At 41.9% G+C, this 16763-nt stretch overlaps 1 protein-coding gene across 18 annotated transcripts in view; it reads right to left on the bottom strand.

Moving 5' to 3' along the window:
• Positions 1–16763, bottom strand: part of FGGY (FGGY carbohydrate kinase domain containing) — a 510923-nt gene that overhangs the window by 263392 nt on the left and 230768 nt on the right. The gene's annotated exons all lie outside the window — the stretch shown is intronic.

Here is a 16763-nt window from a genome sequence, read left to right as displayed (position 1 = left end):
GTTCATTCTGGCTGAGATTATAAAGCTGGGGAGAGAGCCTCAGTGTTAGGGCATGTGGAGATATATGCTTTTGGGTTTATGAGAACAAACCGGAGAAACTGTGAAAATCTGTTAAAATATTCACAGTAATGGAGTCCAGTTTTCCAGCACAAAAAGTGTCTCCCCATGGCTGTGTCTCCATGGTATGTCTCCAGAGTGAAATGTTTTAAAAGCGCTGAAGGTGTTCCCCTCAGAGTTACTTTAAGGACCAAATGTTTGCTTCAAAAGGAAAAATTATGATTGTCAGTGAAACACTTGACTGTTAAGATGACCAATGATTTTAAAACCCAGGCATACAGTTCTGCCGTGGAGACTTCCCCTATTGCTAGGGGAAGGCAAATTCAGGAAGCATATGAAACTATTTTAGCTGTCATTGTGCTGAAGATATTAGCTGTGCTGTGGTCTGGCAAGTTTTATTTTCTCTTTGCATAATTCAGTAAAAAAATAAAAATCATATAAAGAAAAAATTGGGGACTGACACAGGCTTCTCAACTTTTTATTTAGTCTCCTGGATTTATTTTTAAAAAATCCTAGAATTGCGATCATTTGTCACAATGCTCTATCTCTGAAAAGAAGAGAAAGGGGATGACCTCAACATAAAGGACATTTTCTTAAAATTAAATATATTTCCTTTTACAGGATTTATTTTCTCATCCTATCACACACCAGTGAACACCTTGCCAGGGGCCATAGTCGGACTCTAGTCTAGACTCCTGTTAGCAAACTGCTGGTTTACAAAATGCTAACAGCCTTCTAACAATGGGGAAAACAAACAGCAAGCTCTCACGTGAAGAAGTTAGTTGGTGGGTCCAGTGTTAACCACACATCATCAAACATCTGGTGATCTGAAGACATCTGGGGCTTTTCTATCATGTAGACCAAACATGATTCAGGTAATTGACCAAATTTTTCACTTCCCAACCAGATGTCTTAGTTTCATATAAATGAAGCCAATCTTGTACTTTCATGTGCAAATAAGTGAGACATAAATTCACCCTGGAGGGCAGAATTAATTGCTTATTTTCAATGAATAGTAAATTACATACTATTCCTTTTTTCCCCCAATGATTTTACCTTGAAAAAAAGGTTTTCCACTCCTGTTTTGAAAACCATATACTATATCTTAGGAGTGTTCTGTCATTTTAAAATGTTTATTCCTTATTTATTTAGTTAGCTAGTAAGTTTTGCAGTGAGTCAGTATGCTATAATGAAAAGAGTGGTCTTAGGAGTCAGGATGAAATCAGGTTCTAGTTCTGTGTCCATTCCCACCCTCAGACTTTTAAGGGCCTTGGACAAAGCTACTTAAAGTCTCTGGATACTGATTTTCTTTGCAGATATAAATCAGAAAACCAACACTGGGAGGACTTGAGATCATTCATTTCTACAATATGTCTTGGACATTTACTCAGTCTATTGCAGAGACACAACAGGGAACCCCAGTGCTGTCCTGGGGCTTCGGTCAAGAGCACAGGTACTCAAGTTGGGGTGCTGTTCAAGCCCTGTTTAAAATGCTGGAAGGACAAGCATACTGTCCAACAAGGGCAGTGCCTTGATTCAGGATTTTTCACCTACAAGTGAAGCTAATGTTTAAGGGAGTATCAAATCTGTAAAAGGAAGGACCTGTCTGAAACCTTTCCTCTTCTTTTATGGCTCTAAAGCACACCCTGGAATTTGCTCTCATCACATTTGTTTAAAGAATTCATGTGGTTATCAATGACCCTCCACCTTCTATGCTGTTGTCCTGACAACCAACCATTTACCAGACAGAATATGGAAAGCAGATGACAGCGTGTCCCTTTGGTCAGGTTTAACAGCAAAACTCAACAATACTCAGACAATATTAAAAGACCAGGGTCTCAGGGTCTTGAGATCCTTCAAGGGAATATAAATGCAGATACAGACATACAAATATACATATAAAGAAGGAGAGGGGAATGTACGGTGAACTCAGCTGGGCAAGGGGAAGCTGTTATGAAGAACTCAATTTAACAGCTGTTGAATAGCTATTTTATTTCAATAGCCAAGCTACAAAGAGAAACACTGCACATAAAGGCAAAAAGGGCTGAGTTTGTTGTTGTGTTCTAAGAAGTTAGATTCTTTTATTACCAAAGTTTAGAAACATCTAAAATATATGAATAAACAGAATGTTGCTGTGGTTTTTAAACTTTTTTCCAAAAACCAGGACTTTTTTTTTTTCCCCCAAATGGAATCAACACATAAATCTAATTTGGTTTAACTAGAGAGGAAATGCCCCAGAGTGCTGGATGCCCTAGCCCTGACATCTATGAGACATCCAGATCTGGGGGCTGAGGTTCAGGGGTTCTAATCTCGAACTTAATCCATAGTGAGAAACTGTGATGGGAAGGTACTCTACAGGGAAGTGATGGTAATCTGGGGCTGGAAAACTGTAGGTCTGTAAGGCTGTTGTTCAGTCTCTAAGTCATGTTGGACTCTTTGCAACCTCATGGACCAGGCTCCTTTGTCCTCTACTACCTCCCATAGGTTGCTCAAATTCATGTCCATTGAGGCGGTGATGCTATCTAACCATCTCATCCCCTGCCACCCCTTTCTCCTTTTGCCTTCCCTCTGCCCAGCATCAAGCTCTAAGGCTGTGCTGTAGAACAAAAAGTGAAGAGTAGAAAGTGTCCACTATTCAACCACAAAGACAGTGACCTCATTCTGAGTGAGCAAAGATGCTGGCACTGAAGGACCCACAAGCAGGAGTGGAATATGCCAGGTTGGCACTGAGCCAAATGTCAGAGTAAAATCCTTGAAGCCCTCAACCGTGTCACCATGGGAATTTAGCAGGAAAGGTTTCCAAACATAATGCTCTAACTTAATGTCTTTTAAGTCTCCATCTGGCTCATCCAGTGTGTATGTTGGGAAGGGAGAAGGCCCGTGGAGATTTTGGGGAAAATGCTGAAGTGATAGGAAGATGCAACTTTAAGCTTTGTAAATAAAACAAAATCTAATTTCTCCATTTCAAAGTCTCATTCTCTGGACACAGGACCAGGGAGATTGAACAGACCATGCCCAAAAGGAAGGCTGGCTCAGAGCCCAGAGGTGTCACTGGCCATCTCATCCTTTCACAATGGCCACAGGGATGATTCCCAGAGGGGGAACTGGGTGCAGAGGGAGCCAGCCCAGATTCCGAACAGGCTTCAGTGCCTTGGGTCGGGAGGAGAAACAGACAAACTGTGCAGGATTCTACCTTTGGCAGAGAGTTTTGGGATTGTGTAGCCTCTGGAAGGTAAACAAGGGTGGACATCTATGAGGTGGGTGTGGGGAGGTGTCTATGAGGTTAATCCACCAGGCCCTAGCTTGCATAGCCAGAGTCGACTATTTTTTAAACAAAAATCAAGATCACAAAGCTATTATGCAGAAATATAATATGTAGAAATACTGTGCTTTTTTTTTCTCTCTAGTTTACAAAGATAATACAAATTCCTTACAGCCAATTCAAAGACTACAAAAAGACAGCAGAAAAAATTTTCCACTTATTTCCTTTTCCCAGAGATAACTACCCCTGAAACTCATAGAGAATACCCTACCAATATATTAAGGTACCAGTGGTTCAATGGTAAAGAATCTGCCTGTTAATGCAGGAGACACAGGTTTGATCCCTGGATTGGGAAGATCTGTTGGAGGAGGAAATGGCAACCCACTCTAGTATTCTTGCCTGGGAAATCCCATGAACAGAGCAGCCTGGCATATTAAAGTCCACAGTCTTGAAAAGAGACACAACTGAACAAACATGTACATACCATACATACATGTTTACTTTTATGAACAAGGGATATTACAAGTATGCAATTTTATAGTTTGCCTTTTTAACTCAGCAGTATGTCACAGACCTCTTTACTCATCAGTGAGTATATTCTTTTTCAAAATGTATCATTCTGTAATACGGATGTGCCATATTATTTAACTAAGCCCTTAGTTTCAGAAACTTAGTTTGTTTCTGTCAAATTAAAAACAGATCTAAATTTACTTAGGAGAGGCTTCACTTCAATTCAATCGCTCAATTTTGTCCGACTCTGACTGAAGCAGGCCAGGCTTCCCTGTCCATCACCAACTCCTGAAGCTTGCTCAAACTCACATCCATTGAGTCAGTGATGCCATCCCATCAGCTCATCCTCTGTTGTCCCCTTCTCCTCCTGCCTTTAATCCTTCTCAGCATCAAGGTCTATTCCAATGAGTCAGTTCTTCACATCAGGAGGCCAAAGTATTAGAGCTTCAGCTTTAGCATCAATGAATATTTAGGATTGATTCACTTTAGGATACACTGGTTTGATCTTGCAGTCCAAGGAACTCTCAAGAGTCTTCAACAACACAGTTCAAAAGCATCAATTCTTCGGTGCTCAGCTTTCTTTATAGTCCAACTCTCACATCCATACATGACTACTGGAAAAACCATAGCTTTGACTATGTCAGCAAAGTAATATCTCTGCTTTTTAATATGCTGTCTAGGTTGGTCATAGCTTTTCTTCCAGGCAGCAAGGGTCTTGTAATTTCATGGCTGCCATCACCATCTGTAGTGATTTTGGAGCCCCCAAAAATAAACTATCTCACCATTTCCATTGTTTCCCCATCTATTTGCCATGAAGTAATGGGGCCAGATGCCATGATCATAGTTTTTTGAATGCTGAGTTTTAAGTCAGCTTTTTCACTCTCCTCTTTCACTTTCATCAAGAGGCTCTTTAGTTCCTCTTTGCTTTTTCTCATAAGGGTGGTGTCATCTGCATATCTGAGGTTATTGATATGTCTCTTGGCAATCTTGATTCCAGCTTGTGCTTCATCCTGCCTGGCATTTCTCATGATGTACTCTGCATGTAAGTTAAATAAGCAGGGTGACAATATGCAGCCTTGACATACTCCTTCCCCAGTTTGGAACCAGTCTGTTGTTCCATGTCCAGTTCTAACTGTTGCTTCTTGACCTGCACACAGATTTCTCGGGAGGCAGGTAAGGTGGTCTGGTATTCCCATCTCTTGAAGAATTTTCCACAGTTTGTTGTGATCCACATAGTCAAAAGCTTTAGTGCAGTCAGTGAAGCAGAAGTACATGTTTTTCTGGAATTCTCTTGCTTTTTCTATCATCCAATGGATATTGGCAATTTGATTTCTGGTTCCTCTGCCTTTTCTAAATCCAGCTTGAAGATCTGGAAGTTCTCAGTTCATATACTATTGAAGCCTCACTTGGAGAATTTTGAGCATTACTTTACTAGCGCGTGAGATGAGTGCCACTGTATGGTAGTTTGAACATTCTTTTGCAATGCCGTTCTTTGGGATTGGAATGAAAACTGACCTTTTCCAGTCTGTGGCCACTGCTTAGTTTTCCAAATTTTCTGGCATACCTAGTATAGCATTTTAATAGCATCATCTTTTAGGATATAAAATAGCTTTGCTGGAATGCCATCACCTCCAGTAGCTTTTTCATTGTGATGCTTCCTAAGGCCCATTTGACTTAGCACTCCAGGATGTCTGGCTCTAGGTGGGTGATCACTAGGAGAGACTTAGTATGGATTATTTTAAGGGGGTAAAGGGGCTTTTGCAATAGGGGAGGAAAATTTACTGCAATAAGGAGAATATTATAACCATAAAATCTGTTAAGTGTCCCAAGAGTTACACATAAATTGTATGTCTTTTATAGAGTAAACAAGGCTAGAAAGAATAAAGTATATGGAAAAGGCAAGAAAGAGTGGTGTGATTAGAGGGTAGATAGAGTGTTTTACCTTGAGGCCAGTATATTTTTGGGGAGGGACCCATGATAGTTTATTTTCCATGTTACCTTGACCAGGCCACAGGGTGCCTAGATATTTGATGAAATGTTTTTCTAGGTATGTCTGTGAAGGAGTTTTTGGATGAGATGAACATTTAAATTAGCAGACTGAATAAAGAAGACTGCCCTCCCTAATGTGGGTGGGCCTCATCTAATCAGTTAAAGACCTGAATTGAACAAAAAGGCTGATGCATTCCTCAACCTGCCTCCAACCCCCACTAAGACAGAATCCTTTCTGCCTGAAAACCTTTCAATTTGCCATAGGCTTTTTTCCTGCCTTCGGACTTGAAATGAAACACCAGCTCTTCCTGAGTCTCCAACTTGCCATCTTCAGAATGAAACTACACCATCAGCTCTCCTGAGTCTCCACTTTGCCAACTTACCCTGCAGATCTTGAGATTTGCCAGCCTCTATAACTGCATTATAAAATGTACATGTTCTTATCCACATGTACCCTATTCATCTGTTCCTCTGGAGAACACTTATATGAGACTCTTAAGGAGGGCTGTATGTTGGTTGGTTCAGGCTGATGGTGGGCCAAAGGTCAGGGGCCTGAGGAAGCACAATGTATGGGTAAACCTGTATTTTGTTCTAAATGATCAGTGGGGACATGCAGTGCAGCTAATCATTCATAAAGCAAAGAACAGGAATGCGGAGGGTCTGTGTCTGGCCTTGTTGGAAGTAAACAAAGGAGCCACCCATGAGTCTTATCCAAGTCACATAGGGAAGGACAATTCTCTGCAGCTGCCATTTCCTGGAACACAAAGCTTGGGGGCATTTGTAAACCAGCTTTCTAGGAGCACAGGGCTCAGATAAAATTCAACACTGTCATTTCTAACCATTCTTTTTATAAATAATACTGTGGAGAACATCTTTGAATTCATCCTCATCTACATGGCACCATGGCACCATGGCTTACTTGAGGAATTTAGGAACAGCACCTCTGCTATCCCTTACTTAGGAAGAGAACCCATAAATAAATGTCTAATATTTTCCAACAGCTCACATCCTTAAGGAACTAGAAAAACAAGGCAAAAGTATTAAAACTTTTTCTAGCCAGAAAGGTCATACCCAAATCACCTGCATCTCCTTCCTTAGATGCATGCTGTCCCAGGTTCCTTGCTCAGGGAGATATGATGGAAGGAGCACAGGTGTTGAATTTAGACATACTAGCATTCAAATCCACTTGAACATTTACCAGCTATAAAAATTTAGGTTATGTGGTTAAGTTATATAATCTGGGGAGAACAGTACACAAAAGGAAAGCTATGCAGAAATGAGTAAGATGATGAATATAAAAGAGCCTAGCATACTGCAAGGCACTTAACTGACTTTCCTTAAGTATTTTATTTTCCTCTTTTTCCCCACAGAGATGAAGTTATATAGAAGCAAATAATGGAAGGGGCCACATTGCATTAAGTACCAACTGTGATCCAAGCATGATACAATATGCTTTATGCTTCTTATATCATTTAAAGTCTTTTATTAAGCCTGTGAGGGAGCAGAGGTCATCCCCATACTGTAGATGAAGAAACCAAGATATAGGATGGACTTATAACATGTTTGAGTTCCACTTCAAATAAATAGCAGGGTTGGAGTTAAGATCTAGTTGCTCTGCTTGTAAAACTCATTTCCTTTTGTTTCCCAAAGCCCGGATGTTGCTATTAGCTCTACTCTTCCTTTCTGGGAAAATGACAGTCTTCCAAATGTGCTTGCAAATTCCCTCAGTAAGATTCTGCTTAGTAACCCTAGCCTCCCTCTCCAAACGAAGGCTGATACTGCTTTCACCCCAGAGCCAACACTCCAGGCCATGAGCTAGCAGTCTACCCAACAGATGCTCCAGGATTCTACCATTTTTCCACCTTGCATATGCTCTTGGGGACAATGAAGGAGCAGGAAAATATGTCAGAAGAGATACCAACTATATCAGGCCTAACTCATTCACAAAATGAATTCATACTAGAGCTGGCTTCCACTGCCTGAAGAAACCTCCTGAACTAAAGACTAAAAGTGAAGCCTTTGGGATTTCACGATTCTTTCCTAAGGTAAGTGGAAAGGGAAGAGATGGAGACTGAGACTCCATTTATGAAATGTCTGGGAGGCAGTTATGAGCAGTGCCATTTTTCAGCTGGAAAAACTGGATCCCAGAGCTTTCATAAGTGGTGAAGCTGGGAACTGATGCCAGCTATCTGACTTTAAACCCACTTCAAAGTCTCCCTTCCTATTTCTGAATTAAAACAGTTGGTCAGAATCAATTAAAACCTCAAGGACTTAAGGAAACTGTATTAGCATTTGCCTTCTGAGTGCTAACTCTCCTGTCCCCTCCACTTCACTCTGTTCCCTCATTTTCACCTGCTGCATCAGCCTGGTATTATCAAAGCAGGTTCCCCAGTGGCGGCATGAACGGCAACTGGGAACCTACTAGAAAGGCACATTCTCGGGCTGCACTCCAGACCTCCCGGAGCAGATGCTCTGGGGTGCAGCCCAAATGATGAGAACCACTGCTGAGATGGCTGGATGGCATCACTGACTCAATGGACATGAGTTTGAGCAAAGTCCAGGAGATGGGTGAAAGACAGTGAAACCTGGCATGCTGTGGTCCATAGGATCACAAAGAATCAGACATGACTGAGCGACTGAACAACAACTGCATTATCACCTAGAGGGCCTTCGAAAACAGCACTTTCTGGGGCCCATCTGACTTTTGCTCAATGGTTTTAAAGTGGGGCCTGAGAATCCTTACTTTTAAGGTTCTCCTGGTGAGCCTGAAGCATAAGCAGATGTAAGCACAGAATCTCCAGAAAATAGATGTTTACAATTAAATCATTTAGTGACACTGCGTACTGTATGCGTGAACTTCGCAAATGCACCCTTGGTTTAAATAATGGCCTCTCTTCTGATCAGCTGAGTGACCTTGGAAAAATGACTCCCCAGCCCCTTTCTCCGCATGTACAAAAAAGAATTAATAACATATACTTAGGGTTGTGAAAATTAAATGACAATATACAATGCTTGGCACAGTGTCTGGTACCTTGTAAGTACTAAATAAGCAGAAGCTATTTCTTTCAATCATCTAATAACAATGAAGAAAGCATAATCCATGTAAAGTACCCCTATTCTATCAGACAGAAGGGGCTGAGCACACAGAAGCGAGATTGTTGGGTATCTGCGAGGTACCTTTCCATTTCCGTGGGTCCTGCTATGAGCGAGACTCTCTCCTGTGGGAAATATGACATCCTCTCATTATGCTGCCTTGCACCAATGAGATGCAAATAAACTTGGAAGGATGTGGAAGGGAACACCACACGGGGAGGCAATGTGAGAGAATGTGGAAACGACGTAAACACAGAAAGGATAGTGCTACAGAGCTTAGGTGCTCACAGGAAGTCCATGTTTCCAGGAAGGTGGAGCCACCTGACACAGGTGAAAGAAGTGCACGGCGAGGGGCTTCTGTCTGTCCTTCCCAAGATAGCGCTGCACTGCATGTGCAGGGCAGGTGAAAAAAGGCTGTGGAAAGGATACTGGGGAAGTGAGAGAGGCCGACAAAGGCAACAGAGGACAGGTGCCGACTGGACAGCAGAAATCAGCAGTTGACATTAAAATCCAGATGAGGAAAACTACATTCTACTATCTCCATTCTAAAATAACTCTTTCCACTACAGAGTGAAACAAGCAAATGGATCCTGTCCTGCTCAAAATCTGTTCATCTATTTTCCTGGGATAATGAAGTGGCTTATTTGGGTCTCGATGTCTGTACTCAGGCTGTTCTTGGAATATCCCTTTCCTTGCTTCTTCACATAGCTAACTTCTCTTTCCACCATAGGAAGCGACTCAGGGCTCAGCTCCTCCTGGAAGGCCACCCTGAATGCCTACCTCTTCCACACCCTGAACTGTGCTCGCGCTCCTCTCAGCGTAGCCATCTCACCTGGCATGTAACTTGTCATCTTTCCTTAATTCAGTGTTTCCCAGGGTGTATTTCACATTCCATGAGTTCAAAAATCTGTTACAAGATGTTATTTAAAACAAACTCTTGGTGTTTTATTTGGTGAAGAAATAAAGCTCTTGTTGTTTTATTTGGGAAAGGCCAAGCTGAACTACAGATGGATTTCTGTACTGATCCTGGAAATTATTTCCTAAAAATCATCTTTAGTCTCAGAGTGTACACTGTGGGCTAGGCTGCTATATTTTCATGGCATTGTCTGCTCGTTCTTCCTTCAGTTCAGTTCAGTTGCTCAGTCGTGTCCGACTCTTTGCGACCCCATGAATCACAGCACGCCAGGCCTCCCTGTCCATCACCAACTCCCGGGGTTCACTCAGATGCACGTCCATCGAGTCAGTGATGCCATCCAGCCATCTCATCCTCTGTCATCCCCTTTTCCTCCTGCCCTCAATCCCTCCCAGCATCAGAATCTTTTCCAATGAGTCAACTCTTCGCATGAGGTGGCCAAAGTACTGGAGTTTCAGCTTTAGCATCATTCCTTCCAAAGAAAATCCCAAGGCTGATCTCCTTCAGAATGGACTAGTTGGATCTCCTTGCAGTCCAAGGGACTGTCAAGAGTCTTCTCCAACACCACAATTCAAAAGCATCAATTCTTCGGCGCTCAGCCTTCTTCACAGTCCAACTCTCACATCCATACATGACCACAGGAAAAACCATAGCCTTGACTAGGCGGACCTTAGTCGGCAAAGTAATGTCTCTGCTTTTGAATATGCTGTCTAGGTTGGCCATAACTTTTCTTCCAAGGAGTTTAGTAGACTATAATTTCCTTGTGGGCCACAGTGTCTGCTCATTGCTGCATTTCTAGTGTCTACCTAAGCACTTGTTATATGGTAGACACTTGGTGAAAGTCAACCACATGCTAAAAGGCAAAGTCATCACATCTTTCCCCTTCTGAAAACCCTCTAGGGGCTTTCTCTTATCACCCTGAGGGAAACTCCATCTGCCTTACTTCAAGGCTCATGAGGCTCCACATTTAAAAAATCTTTTACCCTGCCTCTTGCTAATCCCCTCTCTGACTACATTCTGCTAAATTGGTCTTTTTGACTTCCTTAAAAGAATCAGTCTTAGTCCCCTCCTGAGGCCTAAACACATGCTGTTTCTCATGCTGTTCCTATGCCCACATGTTCACGTTGCTGAAACCATCTCCACTTTAAGGTCTCAACTCAAAAGTGTTCCCCACCAGCACACTGCAGTCAGCATTTTGTTTCCATCATGACACGCATCAATATTTGCTACTGTCTGGTCTGTATATGTTCTTGCTATTCTATGGAATCCCCTCCTCTCACTGTAATGCAATACAAGCTAAACATTTGGGCTCACTGTTACCATCAAGAATGATGGAACAAAGAAGATGCTAAAAGAATGTTTGCTGGTTGCTGAAAGAACGAGTGAATCAATGCATCACAGCAGTTAAGAGCCCCAGACTTCCTCCCAGAATGAGATCAAATCCTCACCCACCAATGACTAGCTCTGTGTCCAGGGCAAGTCATTTAAGTTCCAGAAGGCGTCCTATTAAATAGGAAATAATGGACTTCTATTCATATAACAGATTGAGCAGATTAATTAGTTTTCTCTCTCTCAAGTTGGGAGTGAAGTAAAAGTAAAGGGGTATTCCTTTTTTTTTTAAACTGTAGTAAAATAAACATAATATAAAATTTAAAATCTTAACCACTTAACCATTTTTTTAGCTCAGCGTGCAATTAAGTGCCTTCACACTGTTATGTAACTATCACTATCGTCCATCTCCAGAACTCTTTTCACCTGGCAAAACTGTAGCTCTGTATGCATGAAATAATAAATCCCCATTCTCCCCCTACTCTTGGCCCCTGGTAACCACCGTTCTGTCTCTGAATTTAACTACTCTAGGCACCTTATATCAGTGGAGTCATATAGCATTTGACCTTCTCTGATTGTCTTATTTCACTTAATGTTTCCAAGGTTCATCTTTGAAAGTGTCAGAATTTCCTTCCTTTTGCAGGCTGAATAATATTCCATTGTATGTCTATTCCACATTTTATCTGTTCATCTGTCATTGGACACAGCTACCGTCAATAGTGCTGCTTTGAACAGGGGTGTACACATATATCTCTTCAAGTCCTGTCTTCAATTCTCTTGGGTATATACCCAAGAAGGGAATGCTGGATCACACGATAAGTCTATTTTTAATTTTTTGCGGAATCATCATTCTGTTTTCCATAGTGGACACACCATTTTACATTCCCATCAACAATACACAAAACTTTCAATCTCTCTACATTCTTGCTAACACTCTCATCCTGGTGAGTGTGAGGTACGAGGGTACATCTTTTAAAAGAAATAAGGCCAAAAAGAATGTAAAAGGTGATAGTAGCAACAAACTTTTGGAAGCTTGGAAAGAAGAGCCAGGAACCCTAAGTGACCTGAATCCTAAACTGGTTGTTCAGAAAGTTAAGAAGCGACACCATCTGCCCTGCAGAACCCCCAAAGGCTTAGGAATTTAGTGGTACACATTATCTCTGGAAGTGATATTTGTGGTTGAAAATAGGAGGTCTACTTGAAAGCCTATATAATGAAAAGGCAAGCTCAACACTGACCTGACATGGGCATGACCATCCCTTTCCCCAATCTGGCCAAAGACTTATTCCCTGGAAAGAGCAAAACTGGATCTGGATAAAGGATACCAGGCAAGTGAGAGTAGGGGAGCTGAAGTGCAAATAGGAAAGAAAGAGCAAAAGATTTCATAGTGAGTGTAGAGACATCCAACCTCATCCCCACCCTGCTCTCTTGAACTCAAGAAGCCAGGCCTGTATCGCTGCTCAGTTCAGTTCAGTTCAGTTCAGTCACTCAGTCGTATCCGACTCTTTGCAACTTCATGAATCGCAGCACGCCAGGCCTCCCTGTCCATCACCAACTCCCGGAGTTTACTTAGACTCATGTCCATCGAGTCCGTGATGCCATCCAGCCATCTCATCCTCGGTCGTCCCCTTCTCCTCCTGCCCCCAATCCCTCCCAGCATCAGAGTCTTTTCCAATGAGTCAACTCTTCGCATGAGGTGGCCAAAGTACTTTGCATGAGTTTCAGCTTTAGCATCATTCCTCTCAAAGGAAGATTTTTTCTGGGGACTCCAGTGAAAGCAAGAGAAGAAATTCAAAGATTCTCATAGTAAGCAAACCATCCAGCTTCCCCTATAGGGAGCACTGTGCTGATAAGCCCTGTAACAGAATTTTCGATCAGCTAATTGGTACCCCATTCTCAAATATAAACAGTCAAGAATCACCTGAGTATCTGAAGACCACCTTTCATACAAAAGACAGACACCCTAATAAGCAGGCAGATTCAAAAGATAATAAAAATTTGGAGGAAATAGAGGAATCACACTATGCAGAGAGATTACATTTCTCTTGATGCATATACTACAGTGTGGGACCAGACAGTCCATGCAGAATAAATGAACAATAGTTATTATCAAAATGATGGGTAGAGCTGTAGAACTAACTTAGCCACTGGCTCTAAAACAGTTGAGAGTTGAAATATGATATTTTGCTTTTATACATCCTAAGAGTATTCAGCCAATTTTTTACAGAATCCCAGAGTTGGGAGGATAAGATCTGAGAAAATGACACAGCCTGATTCTTTGTATCTAATAAGGACAACCTGTAAGTGCCTATTATTACTTTATAAGAGAAACATTAGATAAAAAATTATTTTCATGTTTTCAGAAAATTTTACACCTTGTAATTAAAATTATGCTTATAAAGGGCATAATGAAAAACAGAAATATGAATACATAATAGTGTTACTTTAAAGACTGCAAGTCACAACTAGTATAAAATAGGGGGTTTAATTGTGTTAAATTGTCCAGGGAAAAAAGGCAAAGTTAATTAAAATTGTATTGGGGTATTTGAGTGGTGAGGTTGTTTTCTGCTTTCATTTACTTTTTGACTTTTCATTAGTTCCCTTTACTTTTACTTTTTGCAAAATAAAAGAAAAAATTAAGAGAGAGGAGATCATGCTGGTGTTACCTGGTTGCCTTTTCAGAAAGCAACACGGACATATGCTCAAGATCACGCTGCAGTGAAGTTCACTAGTGAAAAGGCCTCAGTCAAAGTCAGGCGGGGGCCTGGGGCTGGCAGTGGGAATGGTGAGAAGAGCATTTAGAGGTGGGGGGCTTAATGAGGTGATAATGAGCCAAGGTGGTCCCAAGCTCCTAAGGCCTTTCATATATCAAGTATCTCTGGATAATTATCAGTTTCAGGAGTTTCTGCAGCATTAGAGCAGCACCAGCCCAGGCAGGTTTTATCTCCCCGCAGGCTTAACTGAGTGCCTCAGCAGCTCTAGATTTCAGCCCTAAGTAACTGAGAAAGCTGCTCAGTGGATTGTCTTGAAGGCCGGAGACTAGAAAGCCACATCAGTGTTGGACAAGGAACTGCCTGGCAAAACTGAGTCAGGTACTGTGTTGGTTCTGAGCTACAGCAGGTGGACATGCCCCTGCCCTCATGGAATGTGTAATCAACCATGAACATTAAGCTCATAATTACAAACAATCCATGAAAAATTCAAAGATAATGAGTGTTATAAAAGGAAGTGCACAAGATTTGTGGTTTGCATAGAAATGACACAAATTCAACTGCACCCAAGATTCAGGAAGCAAATGAAGATGCAGGGAGAAATTGAGCAATATAAATAACGCAATTGATTTATTTCACCATCCCACTCAGGGAACCCAGAACTAGAGTAGGATGTAAATCCGCTCTTTGCTGGGTATTAGCTTCAGCTCTGATTTTCTCATAGTGTGTCTCCTATTGTTACATATAATTCTTAACAAGCCCTCATATACAGTTCTGCAGGCCCTGAACAACTTCAGAGGGCACCATTTATATCATGGTCTCCTACCTGAGCTCCTGGGGATGCTCAGCTGAATGTGATATAATTCTTTCATTAACTTAGACCCTAAAATAGGCCAGTATCTCAACGGAAGCAAAACTAAATACTGAATTTTTGCTTCTGCTGTTTTGCCAGTTTCCGCTGTGGATCTTGCTGCCTATGGGGTTTTCAAGGGTAATTCTGGCTGACAAAATTCTCACAATAGGTACTGACTTTAGAACCAAATCTTCCATTTTGATGGGTTTTTACCACATTCAGAGGGTGTATTAGAGAGATCTGGTCTACTAAGAAGAGCCTCCTGGTAGGTCACGGAGAGCAGAAGGATGAGCAGAACTTATCTAGGGAGAGAGGCTGCGAAGCATGGCCAGCAGTGAGAAGAGGATTAGGTACCAAAGCAGGTAAGCATGGAATTGAAGGAACTAAACTTGTGACACAGAAAGGGCAGAAAGGAGAGGGCAGCCTAATTTACCTACTACTAAGCCAAGTCTTACCATCTCTGCAAGAGCCCATCACCGACTGATTTTACCAACATTAACCCAGAATTTACCCTTAGTAAGAGACTTACTCCCTGAGAGCTTTGGATCCCAAAGATCTCCATTCCTTCTGCTTCCCAACATTGTTTCCTTCCTGCTCACACAGCACTTAATCATGGGCTGTCACTTCCGTTTTGGAAACACTCATGGGTTCCCTAGGTGTAGTGATGTTGTTCTGTATCTCCCTCGTTTCTCAACTTTACTCAAAGGTTCAGTAACTCTCTGAACAGCCCGTGCAGCCTTTTGTTCAGGGCTGTCGTGAATGCATTTATGTGCCTGGCAGAGTGCCAGGCCCAGAGTGGGTGCCCAACACACAGGGTTAGGTCCTGCCACCTGGGAAGTTCGCGGCACAGGCAGAGTTCGGCAAAGTTCCAGGGGACACTCAACATAGTGACAGTCAGGGATAGGGGATAAATCTGCTACGTGGGGAAAAGCTGGAGTCTGAGTCTGGCTATTTCTTCTAATCTGTGACTAGAATCTGCCTGCGGTGCAGAAGACGAAGGAGACTGGGGTTCAGTCCCTGGGCCAGGAAGATCCCCTGGAGGAGGAAATGGCAAGTTACTCCAGCATTCTTGCCTGGAAAATCCCATGGACCAAGGAGCCTAGTGCGTTACAGTCCATGGGGTTGCAAAGAATCAGACATGACTGAGCATACAGCTATAAAACACACTTTATCAAATATCTAGCTTTTACTTGTTTTCGAAATGTTGTCAAGTCACATCCCCATAGTGATTTAGAGAAAGTTCTAGACCTAGATTGGTTTTAGGTCCTGGCTTGGTTGTATGAAACTGGGTAAGTGATTTAACCTCTACATGCTTCTGTTTCATCACCTGTAAAATGGGGATAACAGTCTCTTAGAAGACTTTTGAGTGAGTTATGTGAGCTATAACAGATAAAGCTCTCAGAATAGTTCCTGGCACATAGAAGGGGCTCAATAAATACAGCTAAACTTATTATATTCATGTTCTTGCTGTTTCCTCAAACCTGCTGAGTCACTATTTTTATTAGTTATAATTAAATGTAGTTACAAACCCACAAAAGACTGACATAAAAAACAAAAACAAATGTCTCTTGTAAAGGAAGTCAAGAGAGCAAATTCAAAGCAGGTACTGTAGCAGCACAAAGGCTCACTACTCTGCCATCCTTGACGTATGGCTCTTGTCTTCCTCATCTAAAATGGCTGCAAGAACTCCAGCCAGTCTACTAGATTCAGCTATGAAGGAAGGGTGCCTTTTTAGATGCCCCTCTCCCCACTTAAAGGAGGTCTCTGCGGAATTCCACAGAATACTTCTGCTTACGTCATGTTGGCCAAAACGCAGATGAACATATGTAGCTGCAAAGGAAGCCAGGAAATGTAAAGATACCTATATGCAGCTAAAAGTCTGAATTTTGTTAATAAAAGAGTAAGAAAACATAGATGAGGTGGGCATCTATCTTTGGGTCATGTGCCACAGCTGGCAGTGAAGGGGGGAAGTTAATCCCAGTCCTATTCAGTTTTATCAAAGCTTTCAGGTTCACAGCAAATCAAAGGACATTTTCTGAGCACATT

The sequence above is a fragment of the Ovis canadensis genome, chromosome 1 (genome assembly GCF_042477335.2).
Source record: "Ovis canadensis isolate MfBH-ARS-UI-01 breed Bighorn chromosome 1, ARS-UI_OviCan_v2, whole genome shotgun sequence".
Taxonomy (NCBI): domain Eukaryota; kingdom Metazoa; phylum Chordata; class Mammalia; order Artiodactyla; family Bovidae; genus Ovis; species Ovis canadensis.
This window is presented reverse-complemented; position numbering and strand designations above follow the sequence as displayed.